The 8,147-nt window shown below is 50.2% G+C and overlaps 1 pseudogene; it reads right to left on the reverse strand.

The window, feature by feature from the left end:
• Positions 1–5,334: 5,334 nt before the first annotated feature.
• On the reverse strand, positions 5,335–8,147 carry LOC109780212 (probable receptor-like protein kinase At5g59700; annotated as a pseudogene).

Consider the following 8,147-nt stretch of genomic DNA (forward strand, 5'->3'; position numbering starts at 1 on the left):
ATTGAGTAAGACTCAAAGCCCAACCACGGCAAAAGATAGAAAGAGAATGAAAGCCATTCCCTGTGCCTCGGCCATAGGTTCTATAAAGTATGACATGATGTGTACCACATCTATTGTATACCCTACACTGAGTTTAGCAAGGGAGTACAATAGTGATCTAGGAGTAGATCACTGGACAACGGTCAAAATTATCCTTAGTGGAATAAGGATATGTTTCTCGATTATGGAGGTGACAAAAGGTTCGTCGTAAAGGGTTACGTTAATGCGAGTTTTGAGACTGATCCAGATGACTCTAAGTCTCAATCTGGATACATATTGAAAGTGGGAGCAATTAGCTAGAGTAGCTCCGTGCAGAGCATTGTTGACATAGAATTTGCAAAATACATACGGATCTGAATGTTGCAGACCCGTTGACTAAACTTCTCTCACAAGCAAAACATGATCACACCTTAGTACTCTTTGAGTGTTAATCACATAGCGATGTGAACTAGATTATTGACTCTAGTAAACCCTTTGGGTGTTGGTCACATGACGATGTGAACTATCGGTGTTAATCACATGGTGATGTGAACTATTGGTATTAAATCATATGGCGATGTGAACTAGATTATTGACTCTAGTGCAAGTGGGAGACTGAAGGAAATATGCCCTAGAGGCAATAATAAAGTTATTATTTATTTCCTTATTTCATGATAAATGTTTATTATTCATGCTAGAATTGTATTAACCGGAAACATAATACATGTGTGAATACATAGACAAACAGAGTGTCACTAGTATGCCTCTACTTGACTAGCTCGTTGAATCAAAGATGGTTAAGTTTCCTAGCAATAGACATGAGTTGTCATTTGATTAACGGGATCACATTATTAGAGAATGATGTGATTGACTTGACCCATTCCGTTAGCTTAGCATACGATCGTTTAGTATGTTGCTATTGCTTTCTTCATGCTTATACATGTTCCTATGACTATGAGATTATGCAACTCCCGTTTACCGGAGGAACACTTTGTGTGCTACCAAACGTCACAACGTAAGTGGGTGATTATAAAGGTGCTCTACTGGTGTCTCCGAAGGTACTTGTTGAGTTGGCGTATTTCGAGATTAGGATTTGTCACTCCGATTGTCGGAGAGGTATCTCTGGGCCCTCTCGCTAATGCACATCACTATAAGCCTTGCAAGCAATGTGACTAATGAGTTAGTTGTGGGATGATGCATTACATAACGAGTAAAGAGACTTGCCGGTAACGAGATTGAGCTAGGTATTGAGATACCGACGATCGAATCTCGGGCAAGTAACATACCGATGACAAAGGGAACAACGTATGTTGTTATGCGGTTTGACCGATAAAGATCTTCGTAGAATATGTGGGAACCAATATGAGCATCCAGGTTCCGCTATTGGTTATTGATCGGAGACGTGTCTCGGTCATGTCTACAAAGTTCTGGAACCCGTAGGGTCCGCATGCTTAAAGTTCGGTGACGATCGGTATTATGAGTTTTTGTGTTTTGATGTACCGAAGGTAGTTCGGAGTCCCGGATATGACCACGGACATGACGAGGAGTCTCGAAATGGTCGAGACGTAAAGATCGATATATTGGATGACTATGTTCGGACACCGGAAGTGTTTCGGGAGGTTTTGGACATTTACGGGAGTACCGGGGGGTTACCGGAACCCCCCGGGGAGTAGATTGGGCCTAATGGGCCTTAGTGGGAGAAGACGAGGGGCGGCCAGGGCAGCCGCGCGCCCCCTCCCCCTCTAGTCCGAATTGGACAAGGAGGGGGGCGGCGCCCCCCTTTTTCCTTCTCCTCTCTCCTTCCTTCCCTTCTCCTACTCTGACAAGGAAAAGGAAGAGTCCTACTCCCGGTGGGAGTAGGACTCCCCCCTTGGCGCGCCCTCCTTGGCCGGCCGCCTCTCCCCCCTTGCTCCTTTATATACGGGGGTAGGGGGCACCTCTAGACACACAAGTTGATCTATTGATCTCTCCCAGCCGTGTGCGGTGCCCCCCTCCACCATATTCCACCTCGGTCATATCGTAGCGGTGCTTAGGCGAAGCCCTGCGTCGGTAGCAACATCATCACCGTCATCACGCCGTCGTGCTGACGGAACTCTCCCGTGAAGCTCTGCTGGATCGGAGTTCGCGGGACGTCATCGAGCTGAACGTGTGCTGGACTCGGAGGTGCCGTACGTTCGGTACTTGGAACGGTCGGATCGTGAAGACGTACGACTACATCAACCGCGGTGTGCTAACGCTTCCGCTTTCGGTCTACGAGGGTACGTGGACAACACTCTCCTCTCTCGTTGCTATGCACCACCATGATCTTGCGTGTGCGTAGGAATTTTTTGAAAATACTACGTTCCCCAACACCTCCGTCCTCCCTCCTCCTCACCCCCTCCTCCTCCGTCCTCCCTCCACTCCTCCGTTCGCCGCCGGCCGGCCCCTCCTCGCTCTGCCGTCCTCCTTCCTCCTCCCTCCTCCAGTCGCCCCTCCTTCTCCATCCTTCCTCCTCCATCCACAACCCCCACTCCCTGCTACATCTTGATTTAGTAGGCTAGTTCATATGCAATATTTTAATTTAGTTGATATGATTTACATGATTTAGTAGGCTAGTTGATTTAGAACATTTTGGTTTAGTTGATTTAGTAGGCTAGTTGATTTTGTTGATTTAGTAGGCTAGTTGATGTAGAACATTTTGATTTAGTTGATTTAGTAGGCTAGTTGATATGCAACATTTAGAAAGAGACAGACAGACAGAGAGAGAGAGAGAGAGAGATATGATAGTTGATAGTTTTTAGTTGATATGATTAACTGATTAGTAAAAATTTAGACACAGTTGATAGTTTTTAGTTGATATAAGCCTCTGGTCATATATAACACTTTGATATAGGATAGTTTTCTAGGGTTTAGAATAGTCGATGCTAGTTTGCTATGTTGGTTTGCATGTTGAGCTTGGTGATCATCCCATACTAAGTTATTGTTTTCTTTGCTCATATTGCTTTAGGAAAATGGCGCGACCACCACCACCACCATGTCGACTGTGCAAGTCAAGGTGCGCCAGCAGCCTTGCAACTGGCAAGCTGTTCGGCATCTACTTCCAGCCGAGTTTTCGTCATGCGGCGGTAAGAAATTATATGAAATGTAACAACTATTTTGTTTTTAGTGTTGGCATTAATGCATTGTGCCATTTTGCTTTTTTTACACAGATCGTCCCATGCAATGTGAGGTTGAAATTCAACAAGCTGACAGGAGACACTGTGATCTTTGAGGCTCCTGGGGGGCCCTACACTATGGAGGTCGAGAAAGGACGCAATATGTCGCAGATTGGAGGAGATGGATGGGCCCGTTTCCTCGCCCGCATGCGTCTTACTGGTGGTGAGTTGATCAGCTTCTCCTTCAGAGCAGAAAGATCCAAGCTGGCTGTCATTTATATCAACCTGGTGGAAGATGATGAAGATGATGAGGACCCACTCGACGAAGATGATGATGACCCACTTCATGAAGCCATCGTAACTCAAAGAATGAGGCTGAGCGAGGAGGAGGTGTGCAACCTATGGGACATAATTCCGTCACGTGATGACTTTGTCGGGGTGCCATTCGTGACCCGCCTGACAAGTACCATGGTCGATCGGCATGATATGGTATGTTATACTAACTGTAGTAATTTGATGATATATATATATATGCTTTATTATTATACTTACAAATGCAAATTATCCGATGATATGCTTAGTGTAGAGTCCAATGATATGATGTGTGGAATCTAGTCGATGATATGCTTTAGTGTAGAGTCCAATCACATGCTTATTAGTATAGAATCCAAGGAACTATTAATAATGTAGATAATCCATATATACTTACTAGTAGAATTCATGCTTAGTACAAATGTGTAGTACTGTGTCTTTTGATAGTATAGAAATCTATACTTAATAGAAATATATTTGCAAGAGTATGTGCGGGGTTATTTATTAATTGATATGTTTTTCTTATTCAGAAATTGCCAAAGAGCCTATCTATGAGTTGTGGTATCAAGCCTGATGAAGAAGGCTCAGCTGGACTACGCGTTATCGCAAGGGGCTCCGTCACCACCTGTACTTACCGCATGGACACGGACGGTCGCACACACTTAAGCTCGGTTGGGTGGAAGAGCTTCCTCGTTGACAAGAATCTTTGTGTTGAACAGGCCATCCTAATTACTGTCAGGAACACCCACCGTCCAGGCTTGAGGATGATGATCGTCGTCGATATCATCAAGAACTACATTTGTGTTTGTGGCTATATGACTATATATAGCTAGTAGAACTGCTATATATGTGTGGCTGTAAGACTACCTAGTACTGCTTGAGGATGCATGTTGACTATATATGAAGTTGTTATCTAGTACTACCTGGTACCTATAATGCTTTATGAAATTGATATCTAGTAGTATCTAGTATCTGGAAATTGCAGTTTATTGAAACTGAAACGGGGTAGGAAGCAGGGGAAAAATGACGAAAGATATAGCAGTAGTGCGGGGATACGAAAGCGTTACAGCTAACTAATAGTAGCGATTTCCTGAAAAGCGCCGCTGATATGGTCAATAGTAGTAGCGTGGGTACGGACATCGCTACTACTAATAGTTAGCTGTAGCGCCATAGTAGTAGCGCGGCCACCCGCGCTGCTGATAGCCTCAAAACCCGCGCTACTACTAGGGTTTTCCCTAGTAGTGATTATTTTACTACATGTGTGCATACTTACACACAAAAATAATAATAATAAATAATGACATTTTCTAATAAAAAATAAATTAGTTGTCTTGGTATTACCATTAAAGATGAAAGAAAATAAAAAAACTTAAAAAAACGTCCACACAATTAGCACAAAAATGCATTTTTTATAATACATAAAAATAGACATATAACAATGACATTTCCACACTCCAGTATAATTTATACCCATATTTGTGCGCGTACATATTTACACACACTCAACATCCAAAAATACACATAAAAAAACTGACTAAATAAATGAAGCATACACACACAGACTAAAATTGACATGCATTCCATCCATTGGTAGAGCCGTGAGCTGGAGACATGCATGCATGAAGAGGGCATCATGCTTCAAAAATGGTAGACGTTGAAAAGAATACAGGATTTTACAGGATCTCTTCATCTAGTAACCAATCATAAACTTGCCCCTCCTGATTTTCAGGGGGTGGGCCATGTTCCTCACCTATTGACCAATCAAATTAACCCTTTTTGTAAAACCTTGTAACTCTTTTGTACATGTAGCGTTAGCAAGAAAAGACAAGAAATCGACTGGACAAACAACGGGTCCGTCACATCCATGCTGAGTTTCTACACGTGTCACAAAGCACCTTAAATCAAGGGCTACAAATTTGACTGACCCAAAATGAAAAAATCAGTCCCCTGACATATAGGTAAAGTGCATTTCTTAAGTTCTTTTCAGACAAATGAAATTGGAGAGGGCGTTCTATATTTCTGAATCCAAAAATGGGGTTCAGATGTTTCAGGGAACGCCAAAGGAAAAATCTACAATTGGTGTACCACCTTCGGATCATCGTCCCTGGCCGCGGGCGCTCAGCTGCGAGAACGCCTTGCTGTCGTCCACCTCCGGCATGCTCAAGCCGTTCTCTTCCGCGCCGTCCATCAACAAGCTCACTACCACGTCCTCTGGGAGCTGCGTGGCGACGGCGTCGCTGTTTTCGAGTTCATCCCCGGCGACGTTCGCCTCCTGCAGCTGGAGGCAGTACTCTAGGTTCCACAGCACGTCGCCCATGGACGGCCGGTCCACACAGCAGTCCGCCAGGCACTTCTCCGCGCTCTCGGCGAACTTGCGCAGCGACTCCTCGTCCGCCTCGCCGGCAATCCGCGGGTCAGCGATCTTGTCGAGCCCCCCTGCTTCCCCGCGCATCCTCACGGCCCACTCGGCGATATTGATCTGGCCACGGTCCAGGCTCTGGTCGATCACCGGCCGCGCGCAGAGCACCACCAGCAGCACCACGCCGAAGGACGGAAGGAGTAGACGTCCGACCGATCCGTCAGCTGCTGCGTCTTGAAGTAGCCCGGGTCCAGGTACCCGAAGCTGCCCTTCACCGCCGTGCTCACGTGCGTCTCCCCGAACGACGGCCCGATGCGCGACAGCCCGAAGTCCGCCACCTTGGCAACGATCACGCCGCCGTCGTCGTCGCTGCCGAGGAGGATGTTGGTCGACTTGACGTCGCGGTGGATGATGTTCTCCGCGTAGCCCCTGTGGAGGTAGTGCAGGCCCCTCGCCGCGCCGATGCAGATCTCCAGCCGCTGCCTCCATGACAGCGCCGGCTCGTCGGAGCCGTACAGGTGGCTCCGCAGCGTGCCCTTCTCCATGTACTCGTAGACCAGGATCATCTCCGCCTGCTGCCTGCAGTACCCGATGAGCGACACCAGGTGCCGGTGCCGGATGCCGGACAGCACCGCGATCTCCGCCTGGAACTCCGGCAGCCCCTGCTGCGAGGCGCGCGTGGCGCGCTTCACCGCCACGGGCGTGCCGTCATCGAGCACGCCCTTGTACACGTTCCCGAACCCGCCAACTCCGATGAGGTTGCGCTCGTGAAAGTTGTCCGTCGCGGCCTTGATGTTCGCCAGCGAGATGTGCAGCTTCGTGCTCACCCTCTCCATCCCGCCGGTCTTGCCCTCTCTGGACCGGTTCTTCAACTGCACAGCCCAGTCAGAGGCGCCGTCCTTCGCGCATGGCACGGCAAAAAAGCCGAGCACCACGCCAGCCAGAACGGTGGCGCCGACCATTGCCGACAACGTAATGACAATGATTAGGGTTGCCGCCAGTGACCCCCTCGATCTCAAATCGACGGGCCGCAGCCTCATGATCTCCAGCCCGTTCAGTATGCCGCCTCCGCTGCTTTTCCGCGACCAGCCGATGCTCACGGTGAGGTTCCCGGCGCTGGGCGCCCTAGCCACGTAGTCCAAGTAAAAGGCCTCGTTCGACTGTGTCGACCGATCCTTTGGCGAGAGGTCTAGAGTGCCAATGGCTTGCGCGACGTAGACGTTGAAGACGATGCCAGCAAAGATGAGGGAACTGACCACCTCGTAGTCGCAGAAGTGGAGGCGGACGAGGTAGCCGGACCCTGGCTCCGCCGGGAACGTCCACGTGAGGTTGAGGTTCTGGCCCGGCGTGGTGGCCGTCAAGTTCGCCGCGCGCTGGGTCTGGTACACGACGTCGGGCGCCACCTCCCTTGTGCATCCCTTGGATGGGTCGTAGATGATCGTGCTGGAGGTGGTGTTCACCACTGACTTCCCTGGGGCGCCCAAGAGGTAGGGGCCGTCGGGAGCCACGTCCGCCTTGGTCACCTTGGGCCCGCCGACGTTGAGGCGGTACACCGTCTCCAGCGCGTCCTGCTGCCACTGGGGCAGGTCATTGCTTCCCACGGGGTCCACCGGCGTCGCCGCGTTGCTCTTGCTCCACAGCAGCTCCGGCGGCGCTGGGAACAGCTCGACGGCGTTGACGAACGCAGATGAGCCGGCGTCCAGGACAAACGTGACGGTGAAGTGGCCGCCCAACGCGCCACGTGGGATGAAGAACTCCTTGACGCCTCCGGTGGCCGGCGGCCTGAAGGAAGGCATCTCGGCGTGGGTGTCGAGGATCGAGACGGTGAAGCGAGAGGAGGAGATGTTGACGAGAGACTGGGAGGAGTTGGCGGGTAAGAAAGGGAAGAAGTGGAGGCGCAGGACGAGGAATGACGACGCGTCCGAAGAGGCGGGGTAGGGGAGGCGGTACGAGAAGGCCGAGATGTCCGCGCGCGCGGCAGCGTACAGAGCTGGCGGGGAGGCCGGGGTGGAGCTGGCGGACACTGCCGGGGCGTCCATGGGAGAGAGGTAGTCGGCGTCCGAGACGAAGGTGCGCACGGGGGAGTCGGACGGGAAGGAGACGGCGGAGGTGGCGCCGCATGCGAGGAAAAAATGAAAGTCCGGAGAGAAGGCGGCGAGGGCGGTGCACGGGAGAACCGTGGCGAGGAGGAGGAGGAGCATGGCCTGGACGGCCATTCATGCAATGGAGTCGAGCTGGTGCTGTGCAACCGATCCCAGCGGAACGGAGCAAGTGCGGGCGGTGGACGTACGTAACGGAACACGGTCGGAGTGGTGTGTAGATTC

Source organism: Aegilops tauschii, chromosome 4, assembly GCF_002575655.3.
Source record: "Aegilops tauschii subsp. strangulata cultivar AL8/78 chromosome 4, Aet v6.0, whole genome shotgun sequence".
Classification (NCBI taxonomy): domain Eukaryota; kingdom Viridiplantae; phylum Streptophyta; class Magnoliopsida; order Poales; family Poaceae; genus Aegilops; species Aegilops tauschii.